At 38.5% G+C, this 21,994-nt stretch overlaps 1 protein-coding gene across 4 annotated transcripts in view; it reads left to right on the plus strand.

The window, feature by feature from the left end:
- Fhip1a (FHF complex subunit HOOK interacting protein 1A) overlaps positions 1-21,994 on the plus strand; it is a 195,819-nt gene that overhangs the window by 50,830 nt on the left and 122,995 nt on the right. For 2 of the 4 annotated variants that reach the window (XM_070022201.1, XM_070022200.1), the window contains exon 2: positions 17,135-17,260. The gene's annotated coding sequence lies outside the window, so the exon portion shown is untranslated. Of the gene's footprint in view, positions 1-17,134; positions 17,261-20,712; positions 20,829-21,994 lie in introns of those variants that run through there. The other 2 variants (XM_070022202.1, XM_070022203.1) reach the window with 2 other exon arrangements.

Below are 21,994 nucleotides of genomic sequence, written 5' to 3' on the forward strand. Positions count from 1 at the left end.
GTAGTATATACAGGACAGAAGAGGGAAGGGAGTCCATTAGCTAAACCATTGGGGGCATGGGAGAAGAGGGCAGATACCGCTTATGAAACAGCAGCAGAATCTGTGGAGGACATACAGAGGAAAGAAGGTTTAAACAAGGGAGATGGAGAGGTGTTTAGGATGGGAGTTTACTTGAGAAAACATTTGTTGCTGGAGAATAAAACCTATGAGCATCTTGGGGACTAGAAGGTAAGGTTTCTCAACAGGTCATTCAGGATAGTACTGTTGATGCTGCAGAGCAAAAGGTGTATGTGGGGGTGTATGTGAGGGGCAAGGGGTGTATGGCACTCATTTCTGTGCCTTCAAGGAGGATAAAAGTGGAAAAGCATGTAAGGAGCTGTATTAGCCTGTATTGCAACTGGAGTTTATGTGTCTCTGAAGGGAGTGGGAAATAGTAGCAATAGGAACTTGGTACTTAATCGGATCATCTAGTTGAATCAAATTAGAGTATCCTAACAGGCCCATCTCATTCTTCTGAGTCATCCTGACCTGCAGACTTTGGGTACAGGATCTACTTTGTGTTGTGTACTGAGTGGCACTGACCTGGAAGAACTTGGAAGATGTGACATTAGAGCCCCTCCTGCTTACTTCAGGCTTCTTCCTGAGATGCCTGTAGCGTCACATTGTTCACTGTCACAACCTACTTTGCTGGGTCTGAGCTGTAGGATCTGGATTTTTCTTGATGTTCTTTGCAGCTACTATGTTACTTATTCACTCTGTCATTCTCTTACTTTTCTAGAAAACCGAAGCTAATTTGCTAAAAACCTAGTCATTCTTCTGTGCAGGATTCATATATAACCCTTTCCTTGTTCTATGATTGCATTCATCAGAAGACTCTAATATGACAGCTCAAAGAACTAATGGCACTTTTAGAATGATTTTGGGTAACTATGAAGATAGTGACCTTTAAGAGGACTCATGATATACATACTTTACTCATGGGAAGTATCTAATGCATGTGACTAAAAGAAGAAGACCCAGAACTAGCAGTTGAAATGCGATGATCCCACTCCTGCAAGAATATGAGGCAGGCAATGTGAGTCTGCTGCTTGCAGGGCGATTTGATTTCCTCCCAGAATGTGAGGATTTGGGGTTTAAACAGTGTGTCCATATAAGGCAAGCCAGCCACTTCCTCTGGTGTTTACCTGAACAGACAATAGCTTTTTGCAAGGCAGGCAAACTGTTTATCTACAGTTTACCTAGAGATGGCTGTCTTATAGTACTCTGTGAGGAACTTGAAATTTTTTTCTTCTGGTCCTGAGCCTTGAACTCTGGGCCTGTGCACTGTCCCTAAGCTCCTTTTGCTCAAGGCTAGCACTGAGCTACAACACCAAATCTGGCTTTTTCTGTGCTTGTTTGGAGATAAGAGTCTTATGGGCAGGGATATTCCTGCCCAGGCTGGCTTTGAATTGTGATTCTCAGATCTCAACCTCCTGAGTAGCTAGGATTATAGGTGTGAGCCACCAACCACCAACCTCAGAAATTGAGAATTTTTAAGTTGAGAATTTTATAGTTTTCACTATAGACCTGTGTGGCTTAATGACACTGATATATGTAGAAATTGCATTTTTAGGTGATGCTTTCTTTATGGACTTACACAACCCTAGTTGCTGTGGCCTACACACACTAGACCATATGGTACATCATTATACCAGAATTATAACAGTTATAACAGTGATAAACTTGTGTATGTGAGCATTGAAGAGAGAAATAAACATATGGTATAAAAGATAGGAAGTTGCCATGGGGTGTTAGTGAGTGATTGGGCACCAGTGGAAGTGAAGGCGTTACTGTGTACCATTGCATACTTCACAGTTTTAAATACTTTTGGACTCTTTGTAAGAGCCTTACTTTAAGATGCATACATGTTATATAGCTGTCTCCTTGTCCTACAGTTTTTTGTTGAAAAAAATCTTTTGCATTTTTCTTGTATCTTTTTTCTTGTTAAGAACAAAGACATAGTACTTGTCACAACTCAGGCCTTCTCCACCGAGCAGGATATCAACGTCATAGTAATAGTGCAATTGCTAGGTCAAGTAAGAGAGATGTAATTGCTCCTAAGAAGAATTTTATAGAAAATGACCATCTCTGCAGCTTGTCCTGCCGCAGGGCTTCAGGGGCACGAATGTAAGGAGCTCTTCCTGTGATAACTATACCTTCTTCCGGACCTCTCCCAAAGGACCTGCACGACAGGTTTTAACTTAATTATGATTATTATTTTTTTTAAATTCTGGAGACTTCTGCCTCCCAAATGTTGGGATTGCAGATATACTCTACCATGTCAAGCCTTTTTTAAAAAAGGAGTTCACTCTAAATAATGATAAAAAATAGAGTAGTAAATAAATAAGTCAGTAGCCTAGCTGCTCATTGAAATCAAGCATTCTGTACCATGCTCTGTTTTGATACCACTGGCAGCTACAAGTAAGTTTGTATGCACCATCTTCCCCACACATTACCCTGCACTCACTGTAAGATGTTGTGATGGTTACAGTGATGCTAGACAACTGGAATGTTTTAGCTCCATTATAATCTTATAGCACCACTGTTGTATGTGCTGTCTGTTGTATGGTACATGACTATAGTGGTTTGACTAGATTCTATGCCCGTGCCCTGAACCATTAGGTCTGATTTCACTATGCTGTTGGTTGAAGGGGTAACCCTTTTAGCGTCCCTGCTAGCTACTTGAGATTGGGGTTTTGTGTTAGCATTGTCGGAGGAGCTCAGAAAATGTTTTTGTTGAATGAAATAATAAATACAAATATCTTCCCCTGACAGAGCTGTCTGGCTGCTTTGGTTCAGAAGAGATGGGCAAAAAGTATGAGACTTCATCTGAAAAATAGCTAAAGCAAAAAAAAAAAAGAGACTATTTAGAGTGTGGCTCAAAGAGGTAAAGCACCTTCCTAGCAAATGTGAGATCTTGAGTTCAAACCCTAGAACCAGTCAGCCAACCAACCAGCCACATCTGTGCAGGTGCACCTGTTCTGTGCTTCACAGTATTGCCATGCCAGTTACTGAAGACTGTGTTCCTTGCAGGGTGTTTGCATGACAGGGCAAGGTTAGGTAGAGGTAATTACCCCTGAAGTTTGTCTGTTTTTCATATTACATTTTCAGGGTGAGTAGCTGGCCTCATCGAGTTTGAAAGCTGCTCTGTGTGACGTTCAGATCCTCATTATAGACACTAGAGTGATTTGAGTGCCGATACTTTGTGAACTTTTTTTTTTTTGTGTGTGTGAAAATATCTTACAGAGAGGTTACAATTACATGAGCAAGGTAATGAGTACATTTCTTATCAAGCATTGTTGCCTCCTCCTTTGTTTCCCCTTCACATCCCTTCCTGTCACCTCCCCCCACCCCCCCGTTTTTGATGTAACGTCTTGTACATCTCATTGTTGCAGTGGGTCCACCTGTATCCCAATTTAAACACTTTGTGAACTTTTGTGATTTTCTTTTAATGTTCCACTGAACCTTTGATTGTTGGGTTGGTCAGCACTTGGTCCTTGTGATAAAATTCTTAAGACAATCATCTTGGAAGAGAAAAGATTTATCTTGGCTCATGGGTTATAGGGGCTTCTGTCTAGAATCAACTGACTGTTGTTTCTGAGCCTGTGGTGAGGCAGAACATCATAGTGAGGGACTCATTGTTTCCTGGTGCAAGGAAGCAGAAAGAGAGAGAGTGAGTGAGAGGGAGTGGTGAGGAGATGTGTGCAATATATAGGCTCCAACGACATACCCTCAAGGACCTGTTCCTTTCAACTAGCTCCCACCTCCAGGATTTCCATCACCTCCCAGTCTCCCACTAAGTTATGAACCCATCAGTGGATTTATCAGAGCTGCATTTTGACTCTTGGTGCATTGGTAACTAAGCCTTCAACACATCGGATTTATGCCATAACAGTTATGTTGTAGTAGAATCACAGAAATGGAGGGACTCCTACAAGTAATTGAATACAGTGTTTTTGAAATCTTTTTTTCCCTGTGAAGGAACAGTTGTAATAACACATGTAAATCAGAGAGAAAGTAACCTTTTGATTCAAAGAGGAATAGACGTGAAGGGCCAAAGCCTCCATCATTTCTCTACTTCTGTTCACTCCAGCACTTGAGGCACTCAGGGCTCTAGGAATTCAATTCAAACTCCAGCTCTGAAGTGATGTGTGGATTACAGAGTGTTAAATCCTCCTGGCACAAATTGACTGGTTATTGCTTCTTGAGAGCAAAAATTTGAAATGAAACCACTGCAACTTCTGCAGCTGTCTGTAGTGTGACTTGACAACAGACACTACCAGGCTTCAGGAAACATCTTGAATGTTTGTCCCCGCCAACATGCACTGTATATACTACAGGTAAGAGGAGACTTAGATGATGAGTGGCCTATGGCTGACACCATGAAGATGCTTAAGAGGGTGTTGGTATTCATGAGTAGTAGCATCAACACCTCTAAAACTCAGCATCCTAGCTCTTGGTATTACCCCAGAAACTTGGAGGGTGGAGCCCAAGTACAACAATTCATATTCAATAATTCCTAAGTGATTCTGTTGAATTCAAAGCTTGAGAACCTCTGTATCTGTTAATCTACTGATTGTGCCAAGAGTTGATCTCAGATGCCTTATCTTCTTCCTATAGCATGCTCCATGCATAGCTACAGAAATGCAGTATTTTTTTTTCCAGTTTTACATGAAATCTCAAGAAGTTTTAGCTTTAAAACAAATTTCCTATCTTAGGCTTCCAATTATATCACTACCTCTAAGCCCCTTCTGTATGGAAAATTCTGAAACAGCCATTGGGTGGGTATACACATACATTTTTAAAGATGTTATCTTAGTTGAAACCTTGATTAGTTATCAAAAGAAGTTGTTTGTTGCTTGACCTATAAGAGTCTTATTTATCTGAATACTGCCAAAGGTACCTGGGAAATAAAGACCTTCTGCTTCATGTCTTCATAGAGGATCTGATAGATTTCTTAAGTGCAGAACCCATGTAACTACAAACATCTTATCTAGGGGACTTTGTTATCATTATAAGCCTGCTTCTTTTTCCTGGGCCTTTATGATTAACTAGGCTGAGATTCAACAGGTTGTAACCTGAGATCTCAAGAACTATCCCTGATAGGAGAAAAATAAGCTTTCAGGCCTTGTGTTCAATCCCCAGCACTACTATAAAAACAAAAGCAAACAAAGCTCACATGCCAAAACAAAACAGAATACACACACACACACACACACACACACACTTGCTTGAAATATAGATATACTTTTCTGGATTTCATTAGATTCTGGAAATATTGCTTGTCCTCTCTCTCTCTCTCTCTCTCTCTCTCTCTCTCTCTCTCTCTCTCTCTCTCTCTCTCTCTCTTCAAGCTGGTTAACCATTGTTTTAGGATAGTTTAAACAAGGTTTCACAGGATTTGCAGCCATTGGATGGGAAGAGCTCTCAGTTCAGATATGTCAGTCCTATAGTCTATTGTGTGAAATAGAGCAAGATTAGCTCTATAGTGGTACAATCTTGCTATTCTGTCTTTGGTGTTTGGAAGGATGAACCCTTGTTCTTGTCATCAACAATAATGCATTTAGACAATGCTTCTTGTTTATGAAGTAATTTCAGATAGAATTTCTACTTGAAATTTGATCTTATGTTCTGAGGATGCTCACATGGTAGAGCACGTGCCTAGCATGTACAGAGCTCTGGGTTCAATCCCCAGTGCCATGAAAAAAATTCTTTCTTCAGGGGCATACAGAACAGGTGGATATTGTCCCTTTTTGGGGGTAATTATAGGGAGGCTGAGAGCAAAGAGGGAAATGGTGTGACTAGGCTTATTCATCACCTAATAGCTGTGGACTCACCCAGTAGGCTTCTGCTCTAGTTGCTCATAAATGTGCTTGAGGTTAGGGGAATAGCTTAATGCTTGAATATAAGCTTAGCAAGTGCAAAGCCCTGAGCTGTATCCTTGAGCACTAAAAAATTAAGGAAAAAACCTAGGTAGATTATTTCCTAGCACATGAAGTTACTATAATCTCTAAAGGAAGCAGATAATGTTAAAATTGTGGATTTCTTTTGTGCTCTTTTTTATTTCATTACTTTTTTTAAAAAAAAAAATCAAGCTTTATAGATATAGGTAGTATTTCCTCATTTCTGGCTCTTCTTCCTTTGTCCTCCACACAGACCTTACAGAATGCTGTACCATGCTGTTTTGTTGTTGTTGTTGTTGTTTTGTTTTTTTTTAGCACGTGGGTCAGGATATGGCAAACCACTGGCTGCTGGTTGTATCATCTCATTTTCATGAGCTTGTTCTTTGGGTTACGAAGACCACTGCCCTTGCAACACATCACACAGCCTTAAAAACTGTGCATGAGAGTTTGCTGTGGAGCAGTAGCAAACGTAAGATAAATTGAGAAGCAAAGGGGAAAACTGTGCTAAGAGCTTCTCACAAATGGATTCCCATCATAGAGCACAGAACTTTCTCCACGTGACAAATGAACTTCAGAATTGTGTTTTACATTTTAAAATAACGTGCAGTAGAGTAATTCCTTTGTGCTCAAGCCAGAGGCCAGGGCCTCAGTTTATTCTACTTATGCTTCTTGCTTGATGGTGTAGGGAAGAAAGCTGGGTATATAGTCATTGCATTCACTTTTATTTTGCAAACGTGTTGGGTCTGTGACTCCATCAGTAGAGAAGTGCTATGTGTTAAGGCATGCTGGCCTATAAAAAGTGTTTGTGAAAATGCTTGGGGCCAGAGCATTTTCCAAAAGGAATATTGTGCTTAGAACATGACTTGTAAAGATCCTTGTTCTGACTTGAATTGCTTTTTCACTCCAGCAAGGTCACTGAAAAGAACATCAAGGTGTCAGTCATTTATTTTGATTCCCTGCCATCAAGTGAGCAGACAAGGTATTAGAAACTATGGGTGGTGGGACTCTATCAGCAAGTCTGAAAGGCTTAATGGTGATAGTGAACTCAGAGTAAGTGATTCTAACTTTCTATGAGGAATATGCATATTAAAGCTGTTCAGGCATTGTTTTTGGCAGGTGGGTATAAAATATCTGTATTGACTTTAGGGTTTGTTCATTTGTGATGTGTGGAACAGCAAAGAGAATAAAGGAAGAGGGTTCCTGCCCTCCTCCTCACAGTCTGTCAGTGGAGCCCAGGGGATCACGGGAAAACTCTGTGTTCTTCTAATCAGTGTTATACTTTTAGACTAGATAATTGATAGTTATATCTTTGCCCTTGCATCCTTGTACTCAAGTTTTCATTTTCCTTTCTTTGGCCTGGGGCCACATTGCGTTTTGGTTCCAAGATTTTAATTTGTGGAGCCCAGACAGTGGGTATGATGTTAACTAATTGCCTCAAATGTTGGCTGATGTGGACTTGACCTTTCAAAGTTGAAGCAAGATGCCAAAAATCACAGTTTTACCCGAATGCAGTTTTTTGTTGCTTCAGTCTCAGGGATTTAAAGCTCCATGTCTGGTGATCAGGAGTGTACATGGGGATTCTGTTCAGGGACTCCAGGGCCCCACAGTATCCCTGCTCCTGGTGCTGGTATCTTGGGAACAGAATTCTTTAGTAACTCAAGGATTTGGAGGGACCCTGAAGCAAAGCAGGGCTCTGGATTCCCCTGAAGTTTCTATCAATTCTGGTTCTTTCCTGGAATCATTTTTAAAATTTAACTTTAGTCTATTCTATTGCTCCTACCATAAGAAAACAAAACCAAAACAACACTCTAAATCTTTGTTTTCTGAGGGTGGATCCTTGTGATATAGAGTTGATTTGCATCTAAGTAAATAAAGTAATCCTTGTCACACTGTAGGCCAAGGCAGGAGGGGGATGAGGTTGGTTTGGGAAACTCAGTGAGACACTGCTTTATTATTACTATTATTATATTTGCTTGTTATATGCAAGGTGTTTTTGAATGTTGGAGTGACTATGTCAAGCCTATTTTTCCTGGAAGTATTGTATTATCATCATTGCATACTAAACTCCAATTATACTTGCTTACTGAAGCCCATCTCACGATGAACCCACTTCATTTTTGTTGGAAAATGGAAAAAGCTCAAGCCTAATAAGAGTGCACTTCCTGTCTTCTTTGCCTTGAAATTTCCGGAAACACACACACACACACACACACACACACACACGCACACGCACACGCACACGCACGTGTACACATACATATATACGCACTTTTCTCTCTCTTGTTCTCCTTTTTTCTCTTTCTCTCTTTACTAAAATCTCTTTCATATTTATAAATGATTACCTTAATGCCTTTTATTGTACTGGTAAATGAAAGATTATAAAGATCTCTAGAATTGTTCAGAATTAAGTAAAGGAGAATGGTATTGCTAAGATGTATAAATTGCTTTCCTATATTAAGCTGTGTCTTATTAAGGTGAGCTTTCCTTCCATGCTGATTTTTTTAAACTCTAAGACTCTAGCCTCCTTGTTAAAAAGTTGCTATTGCTTTCCAAACTCCCTCCTTTCGTCACTGTAAGGCATTTCCAAATTGGTACCACTGCCATTTTCCTACCTAATTTTATAAAGCATGTCACCTTTAAAATGTTACTTAAAAATCCTTTAATGTCTCTTCCTTGGCCCATGAAATGTTAAAATTGACTTCAGTTGACTTCACTTTAATAATCTTATTTTATTAAAATCTTGCAACATTTTAGTCAAGTGCTAGAATATAATTTTCATAGCTAAATTTAAAACCTTAGACCTGAGTTTTATTTCACTACTTTGTGTGCAGAGCTTAAAGGGCACGACTGGTTATACATTATGGTTTTTATATAGAAAGTTCTTTTTCTTCTCCTCACCTTGATATCCAAGAAAATCAAGAGAACAATCAACAGAGCTGAGATTTGTCCAGTGTGCTGGAATTTGCTTCCCTGGCATGAAAGCTTGTTTGTGGCTTGCAAAGTAATGCTATATAACATTGTGAAGGACAGGTGTTTACTCTGCCTTGGACCAAGGTGAGAATTTGAGAAGCTCAAATCAGGCTCTGCATTGGAGGTGTTTTGGCACTTGACCAGTCCGTCAGTTTTGCTACTTATTATTGAAACCAACAAGTAAGTGATGGCGATGTAATTTCACAACTTATAATACAGCTCTAAAGCCTCCTTTTTTTTGGTTGATATATTTTAAGCAGCTGAATATATTTTCCATAAATTTTACTGTCTTCCATTTACCTTTGAATAGAAGCCAATGAGAAGAAATATTTAGAAGGTTAAAAGCAGTGATCAAGTAGACTGGTGAAAAGGGCCTTTTGTGGCTTTTCTCAAGTGTGTGCTGGGGGAAGGATTAGTGTAATTTGATAGTGAAATGTTGGGAAATGATATTATTTACTGTTTAGAAATAATGCAAATGGGCCATGCTTTTTAAATCCACAGTTGAAAACACTTAGTTATGCCTCACTGGCTCAATTTTTGCTCATTATTGCTTTACACTGATGGAGTTAAATACAACACACTGCTATACTGGATCAGCCCACAGTTCTAAAATAGAGTTCGATTAAATTACAGATTCTGTTCATTATCATATGTGGAGGTTTGTGAAATTTTGTTTTTAGACTCAACTTGGTTTGAGGACAGAACCTAACCAAGTGATAGAAGAGGAAAAGGGCATAAAGAATACCTACTTCCCTGTTCAAACAAAAAGCCATCTCAGAATTGAAAGAGCCAAGAGTTTTGTCAAAGTTAGGTCCTTGGTTTCTGTACTGGCTGGAATATGGCTTGTCCCCCCGGGGAGGGTGTATGTCTTCCAAGGGCCATAGACACACATTAATTGGTCATTCAACCGCAGTATCTAATTTTATCTTTGAGACACCTATAGATGAAGGTCAGTGGTTCATGTTGCTTGCTGGGAAGATCATAGGGTGTTGAGAGCAGAGAGAGAACTTAATATGATGACCATAATTTCCACGTAATTCTTTGGAGGCCATTTATGGATTCTTTTTGGCTCACCTTATATAGGGACCTACGCAATTTTCCTCTTGACTTTCAGTCAGTGTTGTCATTGACTTATGCTTTAATATTTATAAGATCATCTGACCTGAAGTCACTTGTCATTTGTTTTAACAGTTAAGGGTAAGGAATTGAAAGTTGGATTGGAGTTCCAGTCTCAGCTGTGCCACTGTCACTGTGGGATCTTAGCTCTTTACTCACTTTCAGCTTCTGTTTTGTTGTGGTCATTCATTCATTCATTCATTCATTCAACAGATATTGAGTACTTTCTATGAGCCAGGCCTTTTCTTGGTGCTGGGAAACAATCAACCAGCAAGACAGGTACACATCCTTCTTCTCTTGTAGCTTCCATTTGATTGGGGAAAATGGAAGAGAAATAGAGGTAATGCCTGTGTATTCCACCTGGTATATGCTGGATGGTGAGGGTGCTGCAACCAAAATAGCATGATGTCAGGGGGTGGAGAGTGGCAAGACTGGAGTGAAGCTTCTTTTGTAAATGGGGTAGGCAGGAAAGGCTTCTGTGATGAGGTCATGTGTAAGCGGAGACATACAAAGGGTAGGGGGACCAAAGGGGGTATGGATCAGTGTATGACAGACACTTTACATTCTTCCAGCTCCTCTGGCAGTGGTAGAGAGCGCAGGGCAGAGCAGCTGTTACAGGGTAGCCAGCTTCTAGGGCTGCTTAGAATACTTAAAATACGTGCTCATTAAAAGTATAAAACACCACAGCCAGGTGAGGTTTATTTCAGGAATGCAAGCATTCAATAGTGTGAACTTATTTGACATTACTGATTTTAGTAAATATTAATAGAAATATTAAAAAGTAGAAAAAAGTGACCATTTATATAGTAAAAGCATTTGATAAAATTCAATATATTATTGATATAAAGAATCCTTTGAAATGTTCTCAGCAAATAAGTTATGGTCATCTCAATCCCAAAACAATCTCAGGTAAAAAAAAAGTTTTGGTACATTGCTATTAAAGTTAAACAAAAAGTGGGGGAGGCTGGGAAGTTGGCTCAGTGGTAGAGTGTTTGCCTGGCATGCATGAGGCCCTGGGTTTGATTCCTCAGCACCACATAAGCAGAAAAAGCTGCAAGTGGCTCTGTGACTCAAGTGGTAGAGCGCTAGCCTTGAGCTGAAGAGCTGAAGGACAGTGCCCAGGCCCAGAGTTCAAGCCCCAGGACTGACAAATAAAAGTTAAACAAAAAGGATATGCAGTATTTTCATTATTTATTAATAGTGTTGTGGAATCACAAGGCAATGCAACTAGACAAGAGAAAGAGAAAATTGTAAAACCATGGAAATTAGAAAAGATAAATGAATTTTTTTCAAATACTGGGATACAGGATAAAATAAACAAGAGAATAAAGTGAGAAACTAATGATTAAGATTGAGATAAATTTACAAATGTTCCTAGATGGCAATGTGTCAATGTTCATATATACTAACAATAACAACACATTAGCAGTCTTAATAGAAGAAAAGACCATTGGCAAAAAAGGATGAAATACTAAAGAACAAACTGAAGAAATATATGTACTGTATATGAAGGTATTTAGAACTTAGAAGGACTATCAGATTCTTAGATATATACATGTCAATTATCCCTAAATATGCATGTTTAGTGTAATAACTCTAGTTTAAAAAAGCAACAGGTAACCAAGCTAATTCTGGGTTCACTTAGGAAAAATAAATAAGCATCAATGACTAAGACAGTTCTGAAAAGGAACTTTATATATGGAAGCTAGAATTGGTTCATATATTTATAAGTAAATATCTTCTCAGTTTGCAAGTTAATATAATGTATTAATTGAAATAAGATATATTTAGGGGAGAATACAAACTGTTATTCCTTGGAAAGGCAGAATCATAGTTCAACAATATAAACACTGAGAAACAGGTACTTGAAAAGGGTAATGTAGGGTCAAGAAGAGGAGGATAGATGAATGAAGAGAAGTGGTGGAGAATTCAGTCACAAATTCAGTGTATAACCTACAAAGGTAAGAAAAGCGAGAAAAGGGAGGGATAAGTGAAGACGATGAAAGGGGTGGAATTGATCAAGATGCATTGTATTCATGCTTTATAGAATGGCAACTCCTTTGTACAGCTACATAAAGATAATAAAAAATAGAAGAGACTGGTAACTCTGATTACAGTCATATCATTATCATTCATGAAAACATTTTTGCACAAGGCAGGGACAGAAAGTTGGGAAAAATCAATGGGACTTATTTTCAGAGCTCGTACAAATCCATAACAAAGAGTCCAACATTGCTGTAGAGAAAGGGACAAAGTATGCAAGTAAGTAGTCTACTGGGGGACAATAACTATTGCTTTTAAACATGGAAAGATGCTTACCGACTCATTGTAGGAGATAGTTCCTATACCTGCAACCTCCCTGAGGTACCAGTCATCATAGTTAGAAGAGCAAAGAGTTAACAACTCTTGTTACCTTCTCTTGGTTGTTTTGTACCAGTGCAAAATGACACAGTCTCCTTAGTTGGCAGTTTGACAAAATCTATAATATGAAAAATCCCATGTTTCTTAGGTTAGTAGTTTAAATTTTATAAATTTATCCTAGGTACAAATATGTAGTCCTAGGAAAATATGCATCCATATATTCTATGAAAGATCTTTCATATACATAGTTATTGGAACTCATTATAGTAGTGTTTACAATGGTAAAAGACTGGGAACAGCCTAAATGTTTTCCAGGATATTAGATAAATACATGTGTCACAGCTGTACATTAGAAAGGATGCAGTCATTGAAGAGATAGACGAATATGTATCAGTTTGTAAACATTATCAGTATATGTTATTCATGAAAAATGTGAGATGCAAAGTAGTGTATATGTTTATTCGTGGCACAATGATTCATACAAAATGTTTTCTTTAAGTGAACAGATACGGCTTTTGGAGAGGATAAGACACACCTAACCTTTACACACACATGCACACACACACACACACACACACACACACACACAATTCAGCCTATGTCTTGCACTTAGCCCTCATTATATGCTAGTGGTAGTTATTATTTTCATTGTAATCAAAGGATTCCTTTGTCTGCTGAGCTGATTTTTAATAGTTGATGTGGAAGAGAAGCCTATTACCCTGTAAATACTGATTAATAAGTGTCATACTTCAGCAATTTGTTAATAATGTAATGTACATTGCCTGAAGTGTGTGTCTTGGTGGATCTCAGTACAGGTTCTGCACACCAACAATGTCAAGTAACACTGGAACACACAGGGATAAACAAAACTAAGCTGCTTTTTCATGAGCCTTCTTTGAGATGAGACATTTAATAAACGTGCTTTCTGAGGACTCAGGAGAATATAGTACTTTCCAAATTGACAATGAACTTTAGACAGGGACTACTCTTTAAGGAGAAACGTCTTATGAACAGTTGCTCCATTGTAAAATATTGCCACTTTAACACCTGGATTTGGTTGGGTTCACCTTCATTATTCTTTTTAATAAATCAGTATTCTTGACTCATCCCTAACACATGTATGGTTTCTGCTTGTTTTCTCTCATCTGTAACCTGCTCCAACTCATTAATTTGTTCCCTAGTGGAGATTCTTCCAGAGTCATCCAAATTGCACTAGGTTTCTTGGGTATAAAAGAGAAAGAATTTTGTATTACTAACATGAAATCTCAGGAATTAATTGAATGGAAGTTGACTAAGCTTCATTTGATTCAGCTTTCCCCAAAGCTTTAAAAGGTTTGCTGGTCAGTGGGAAGAAGAAAGTCCGGGTGGGATGTTGAGGCTTTATGAGCTCGATGTTCAGATGGTGGCATCACTGTGGGAGTTAGGAGACATGGCTCCTAACTCTGTCCCCTTTCATTTTCCATCTGCTGGCTTTGACTAGGTCACGCAGCCCACCTGTGCTTCAGTTTCATCCTCTGTAAAAGTCAGGCATTAGATTTCAGTGATCAGTAAGGTCTGTCCATTTTCTGACTCCAAGGTATTATTAGTGTGTCTAATGGAGTCAGTAAAGATTGGGAGCCTGAGTAGAATATTTCATTCTACTCTGCAAGTTACCACATGTGAATATAATAAATATATCACCTGCTCCAGTTTGGCTTTCAAGAAGGAAATTACCCAATAATTAGCTCATAGTCAGCTTTCTGTATTTGAAAACTTGTGGAATTGTTTGACACATCTCTCATTGTTGGTTAATTATCTTCCGGGTAATTCCTGGATATGTCTCAGGTCACTGTGCTATAGACAAATCTCACTTCCTGTGTAGAGGCTGCTTCACTGGTTGCTCTGATGGAGGGAGGGACCCAGGCTGCACATGGTGGCCACATCCCGCCCCCTATTCCCCCACCCCTAGTGATCATTTGATAGTTTTTGCTGTGGCTGTAGTTTTTTAAAAAATGCACTCCTATCTCTCAGCAGATTTCTAAACTTCTCACAGTTGAGGTCTAATTCAGTGAATTTATGCCATCTGGAAATGAGCTTTAAATTTTGTTCCTCTATTGAAATTAGGGCTGTGACATAGCTATTAAAAGGAATGACTGTGAGAGTGAATTTGCTTTTATTATGTGGAGGTAGAATGTTTTGTTAGAAAGAAAGCACTTGCCTGGGGAGAGATCCGAGTGTGACTGAGTTGTTAACTGTCACTATCTCCTCTTTTTAGCAGGAGACAGATTTTGTTTTTAAATGAGATGACAACCAAGAGCATTATCAAGACCCAGTGAATTTCAGTTTACTTGATTTCCATTTACCCTTGCTTCTCATGTCATTCTGTGTATTACTGTCAAAAGATCAACTTCTTTTGAAGCCAGGAAGCAATGCTGCTGGCAGAATCCTGATGGTAAAATACAAGTGGTTCTCAGTGTATCCATTACTGATACACAGTGGTGCCTTATTACCTAAGTAAGAGCACGTATGTGTGAATGCCTAAACATGTAGAGTGCACAGGCAGATATATGATCATAGACACTGAACTAGGGGGATGCTTTTCTCATGAATTAGGGATGCCCATTCATTATTCATGAATTGCAGAGTGAGGAAAGGCTTGAAATCACCTGAAAAGCATCTGGAGGCAATCTGTAATTTTTAAGCGGCAGCAGAAGAGCCTACATCTATCCAGGACATGACGATAAAACTGTTCATGCAGGATTATGAAATAGCAGTAGAATTCTGTTACTTGCACAACACCTTGTGATTAAATGCCTGGAGGTTTGATTATGAGGTGATAACTGCCTGGTCCCACGCTGTTGATAAGCAATTAATTGATTATAGAGAATGGTGATTTGGGTATATTGAGGAAATTTTAATATGAAAAATTTGCTTATCTGCATTGAAATGTTATCCTTTTCATAAGTCACGCTTTTCATGTCATTGTTGCCACTACTGAGCCCAATTTTGAGAATCAAGGTCACACTGTGCCTCTCCCCTCCTTTTTTTTTTTTTTTCTTTCATGAGAGGTTTGTTATAATCAAAGGTATTTACTCTAAGCATTTGGAGCCATCTGTAGGTTGAGCACAGTTGTGTGTTGAACCTCTTTTAGTGAGTTTTGGGAACCTATTTTTTTTCCTCCACTACTGGGATTTGAACTCAGGGCCTAAGGCTTGCCAGACTGGTGCTCTATTGCTTGAGCCCCACTTCCAGTCCTACTTTTTTCTTGTTATTTTGGAGATGGAACCTAGAGAACTTTTCTGCCTTAGCTGTTATCAAACTTGATCTCCAGCCTCTTGAGTAGCTAGGATAATAGCCACTAGTTTGAGGCATAGGGAGCCATTTTTTATTATGTTGGAGAACAATTATGACATCAGTGAGTAACTCACTGATTGGATCTTAATAGATAGAGCTATTGAAAAGATTCTTACTTGAACTGCTTACCATAACCTATCTAGAGAAAGGGATTATTTTACCTAATATTTATTTATTTATTTATTTTTCAGGTAAGGAGTAGGTTTATTCATCGTTCTGGCTGGCACCAGGCCATCTTGGCCCTCCACGTGGTGGGGAAAGGCCTGGGAAAGAGAGCTGGGAAAGAGAGAGAGCTGGGAAAGAGGGAGAAAAGAGCTAGAAAAGAGAGAAAGCTAGAAAAGAGAGCATCTGGGAAAGGTGGGAAAGAGAGAGCTAGGAAAGAGAAGGGAGCTGGGAAAGAGAAGAGAAGAAAAGAGCTGAGAAAGAGCTAGAAAAGAGCAGAGAGAGCTAGAAAAGAGAAGGGAGCTTACCTAATATTTATACCAGTATTACATTAAGATCATAACAGTTAATACAAAACAGCAAAGAGGGGAACATGAGTTTTACAGACTTGCCAATAGTGTGATACTCCCAAAATGTCCCTAGACACCAATGGCTGAAAGTTCTATTTTTTGCCTTCTATGACAGTCTACTTTGGGCCTCCTACAATCAGGCATAACTGGCACCATAAATTTCACAACATAAATGCATGGTTTCCTCTATTGTTAAACCAGAAAAACATGAGTTGAAAGAGAAGCAAGCTGGCAAATTACCCTACATGTGAGAAATACAGAGAATAAAAGCGAGAAGTATCAGGATAGCAATAAAAAGCATCCAAAATAACTAACCCCAAATGCTAAGAAGTTCAGAAGGCAGAAGCTAATACAACTACTAAGCAAAAGCATAAGCCATCACTCAACATCACAACAGGTAGGAGCTATAGAAAGTTTTCAAGAAAGAACATCTTTTTAAAAGAACAATAAATGCTATGGTAATTAAAAAGTTAGAAACCAAAGCAGTCAAATAAATCTATCACAATCACATAATTTGCTTACGTGCAATTTTACCAGCTATTAGAAAAATTTATGAGTTTATAATAAAATGGTTAAGGTCATTCTGATGTGGATTTATTTTTATGTTTTTTATTCTCTTCTGAAAGAACCATGTAATTACTTACTCTTGGAAAATGGAAGAACTCTTTGTTACTTTTAGCTACTCAGCAAGGTTTTTCACTTTTGGCTCCCATTCAGATTTCTAAATAAATATTTGTTTATTTATTTTCCCTTTTTAATGATGAAGGTAAATGCAATTGAGGATAACTTGCTCAATGTAAAAATAATGGTAAATGGGAGGGAAGAAAAAATAGAGAAATGTAGATTGGGTTTTACAGTTTATGAACAATTGTGAGACCTTTAATTTCTTTCTTTCTATAGATTTTGTAAGTCTTCTGGGAAATTCTGGAAGAGCCAAATGTTGGAGAAATCTTTTCTAGTCCTCTGAAGAGTGAAGTAAGCAATCACAACCCATCAGTGGGCTTCAGAAGGAACAGAGAATTACAGGTATGTCTCCTTTCTTGTTATGGTTGATGTGGATCATGGCTATGTGTTCAGTAATTTTCAACAACAGACTTTCTGAAAGCAAACTTAATTGATCTTACACATCTATATGAACATTATGCTGTTCCTTTACTCCATGTATTTTAAAACTATTTGTTTGTGCTGGGTGCCAATGGCTCACGCCTGTAATCCTAACTACTCAGGAGGCTGAGAGCTGAGGATTGCACTTCCAAGCCAGCCGGGGCAGGAAAGTCCGTGAGACTCTTTATCTCCAATTAATCACCAAAAAGCTGAAAGTGGAGCTGTGACTCAAGCAGTAGAGCACAAAAGTTCATAGACTATGCCTGGGCCCTGAGCTCAAGCCCCAGGACCACCCCCCCACATTTGTGTGAAAATACATTTTCTTCTTTATGTAGCATTCTTTACAGCATCTTGTTTTATTTTTTTTGCCATGGCATCTTTCAGCCCTGGAAAGATATGTTTGAGAAATAGATTAAACTCCTTTAGAGCTGTGGTGGTAAGTAGACCCTTTTGGTCAAAACCAAGAAGGAGCACTAGCATAAAGCAAAAAGCAAACAAGGTTTCTTTTTCTTTTTGTAATTCATTCATATACTTGAGAGCTTATATGATACTGAAAATTAATTCTAAGAAGTGAATCTGAGCTTAAACAATGGTGGTATTGTTAAAATAAGTGATTAGGCTCTGTAGTTTATGCAGGGGAATATTTATTTCATTGTGTAAATATTGATATTCTTTCTTCTTAAAAGCAATCAGTCAAATCTGCCAGGATTGTGGATAGGTTCCTGTATTAATCAGGTTAAGAAGATGATAGCTGAAGGTCCTTAGAAGGTATACCTCTAAGGCTTTGTAATTTGCCTCTTGTAAATGATCCCTGCAGGTGTTTTGCAAGATTTCTTAGAGTGTTATTAGAGTACTTGTTAAAAATACATATTAAACATTTTAAATTACAGTGATGAAGGTGTAACTCATATGCAGAAAGCATGCTTAGGATGAATGAGGCTGCATTCACTAGCACAGGTGCAAAAAAATGCATTTTGAGGCTTCTCTCATGACTACCTTCAGAGACTGACACCCTGGGAGCAGAAAAATCAGACTTCTACCTAATCTTCTCATGTGTTCTAAATTTAAAGCTTTCCTTGCTTTGAATAAAACAATCTGACATGCTATTTGACATAATTAACTTTTCAAGAAGCTTATTATAAAATAAATATGACATTATACCTGAATAAAACTGTACTTTGAACTTTATGGCTAAATTTGAAAGGGATATAGTCGGATACAAATGAATATCTACTTTTCTCATCTAGATTCCACATATTAAATTTTATTAAGTATCACATATGCTAATAATTCAAGGATAAAGAATAATGATTGGCATTAGAGGCATGTTAAAACTAAGAGATAATATAATTTAGTAAACTAAGGATGTGACTAGATTGGGTAAGTTAAGACTATTAATTTCAAGTGCATGTTTCTTCACTAAATATTTAATTTATTGGTATGATATATCTTGTTAGTGTTTATATATTACATAATACATTAAAAATTTTTTAAAATAAAAGTTGTTTTTAGTGTTAATAGAGTTTGAACTCAAGGTCTCCTAGATAAGCATTCTACCACTTGAGTCATCAGCTTTTTTAATTTTTTTTTTTTTTTGGGTCCGGTCGTGGGGCCTGAACTCTGGGCCTGGGCACTGTCCCTCAGCTCTTCAGTTCAAGGCTAGCGCTCTACCACTTGAGCCACAGCTCCACTTCCAGCTTTTTTCTTTTTGCTTACATGGTGCTGAGGAATCAAACCCAGGGCCTCAGGCATGCAAGGCAAACGCTCTACCACTGAGCCACCTTCCCAGCCCCTTTTTAAAATTTTTTGGATAGGGTCTTGCATTTTTTCCTGGAGCTAGCCTTTATTTATACCTGTGCCTCCTACAATAGCTGAGATTATAGCTTCACGTGATGCCCAGTTTATTTGTTGAGATATGATCTTACGAATTTCTTTTCCTCCAAACTTGCCTTGAACTATAGTACTTCTGATTTCTACATCCTTACTAGCTGTGATTGCAGATACCTAAGCTAGTGTGCTTAGTCTTAAGTCTTATACTTTTAAAAAATTATGGCAGGAAAAAAATTATGGTAGGGGTTGGGAAGATGGCTCAGTGGTAGAGCTCTTGTCTCCCATGCATGAGGCCCTTGGTTCGATTCCTCAGCACTAAATAAGCAGAAAAAGCCAGAAGTGGCACTGTGACTCAAGTGGTAGAGCGCTAGCCTTGAGTTAAAGAGCTGAGGGACAGCACCCAGGTCCAGAGTTCAGGTCCATGACGGACAAAAAAAAAAATTAAATTAAAAAATATGGTTAAATACACCTAACAAAATTTATCATCTTAGCTGATTAAGTATGTTTCTATTATGTACCCAAAATTAGCATCCATTACCAGGACCCTTTTTATCTTGAAAAGATGAAATGTCACACCTATCAAACAATAGCTCTCCATTTCTCCTTCCTGCTCTCTATCAACCAATATACTATTTTCAGTTCTTGAATTTAAGTACTCTGTGTACCTCATATAGTATTTTATGCTTTTGTGACTGGTTATTTCATTCACCATATGTTCTCACAAAACCATTTGTCTCTGTTTTCACTCCTTCTGGGTATCTATCTAGAAGTATAATTGTTGGGTCCATGTTTTGTAACAGCTTTTCTATTCTACATTTCTCATCTCGTTATGGTTTTGATTTGCATTTCCCTAATGATTCATGCTATTGAGCATCTTTTCCTATGTGTGCTGGTCATTTTTGTATCTTCTTTAGAGAAATGTTTGTTGTGCTTTTGGTGTTATGTCTAAGAAAACATTCAATATCATGAAGCTTTCCCCATACATTTTCTTCTAAAAGTTTTATAGTTTTGGTTCTTAGATTCTTTTTGAGGTAGTTTCCTGAGCAAAGAACCATGGGTAAGAGGTTTCATAAAATCCTCTGCTTCTAATTAAAAGTACATTTCAGAAACAAAAGGTATTGCATAGATTTGAAACCTATCTTAGACTAAGATTTAATAATCATAAGTTAATCTATATTTAAGTTTTGTCTCAGTTACATGACAGTTAATAACTTCTTAAATTCTTGAGTTTTAGTCTTAAGATAGTGTGTGTGTGTGTGTGTGTGTGTGTGTGTGTGTGTGTGTGTGTGTGTGTGTGTTTCCTGTTACAAGACTTCTCCCAGTTAACTCTTTCTGAGTGATACAGAATTTTCATCTGTTACTTTCAGTGGGTTGAGCCCACAAAATCCCTTTTGGCCCAGCAGCTAGCCCAGATCACTGGGCTAGCAGCACTGTAGCAGGCAAGCCTATTTAGTGTTGCAGTCACAGATCAGGGCACACAATGCCTGCCGGTATTGTAGCTCTACTGCCAGTGTTGCTGTTGCTTCCTCTGTTTCTTGTCTCAGGAGTTTGATGAATGAAGTCCAGGACAGTGAAGGATGAGTGGGAAGAACTGTATTCAAATCAGAAGTATCTAGCTCGAAGGTTACTTCCTCATGCTGCTCCACCAGTCATCCATCAGGTGGGTGGCTGTCTCTAAGACTAGGGGTTCTTATACCTTGGGCTGTGTTCTAACTGATTGAGTTTTAGAAGGTAACACTTTATTGGTTGGCTATCCCAACATTCTGATTGGTTGTTAATTCCTGATCAGGTCTCTACTGTAAACCCTGAAGAGGCTAGGGAGGGGCACAATCAAGATGCTCTGAAGCAATGTCTCTTTTGCATCTGGTTTCTGGATCCAATTAATTTACTCTTTCATGACCAGTGACAGATCCTCTTATGTTTTAGAGAGCATTAGTTTCTAGGTCCTAAATGGAATCAGTAGTCTGAGGATGAAGAATAGCTATTCAGGAATCTTGGAAAAAGTTGCCACAATTTTAAACCTTTGTCTATCTGTAGGTATTCTTTGGAACCCATCTTTCTGTAGACAACATGTGTATTGAGAGAATGATACTTTGATTGGCTTTGAAAAGGTCACACCCAAATATTGTACCCTGGGAAATAAAGCTACTTTGGGGGAATGACAGGGGAGTGGAGAGTACAAAAGCAAATATACTGAATATATGTAACTGAGGGGAGAGACTTGGGGCATCTGAGGTGGGGGAGGAAGGGGAGTAACACGGATAATGAAACATTCCAGTGTAGCACTGTCTTAGGAGGAAATGTGTCCTGAAGGGAACACAGCAGGAACTACAAGTGGAAATTGGGGTTAGAAATAGAATCTGAAGTGTTCAGGAGAGTATGATAGAAAGTATGTATGATTGTCCTGCAGAGTTGCTGACAGTAGAATTCATCCATTGTGAATTGTGGATGTGTTCTCAGAACAGTGAGACAAACAGCAGGTAGATAGAAGCAATTACATATATTCTGAGCTGTTGAATTATATATTTGAATCTACTATTTTAGGGCTGAATGCTTCTGCATGACAAAAGAATAGCAGTTGTAGCAGCTTTCGAATGCTGAGGTTGGGTTGTAATGTCATGAATGGGAGGCATGAAGAATTGGGGTAGTGAGGGAGGATTGTTGCCTATGGCTTCCATGGCTTTGGGGGAGCCAGTGGGAAGTTGTTTTTGAAAGTTGTTTTGAATAAAAATGTCTTCTAGAGTGGTGTGGGATGAGGTTTCCTGAGTAAACAGTACAGAAAGATACCCAGAAATGACTTGTGGGGAGTGGTTAAACCATGCACAT

Source organism: Dipodomys merriami, unplaced genomic scaffold (genome assembly GCF_024711535.1).
Source record: "Dipodomys merriami isolate MVZ:Mamm:240054 unplaced genomic scaffold, mDipMer1.0.p SCAF_15, whole genome shotgun sequence".
Taxonomy (NCBI): domain Eukaryota; kingdom Metazoa; phylum Chordata; class Mammalia; order Rodentia; family Heteromyidae; genus Dipodomys; species Dipodomys merriami.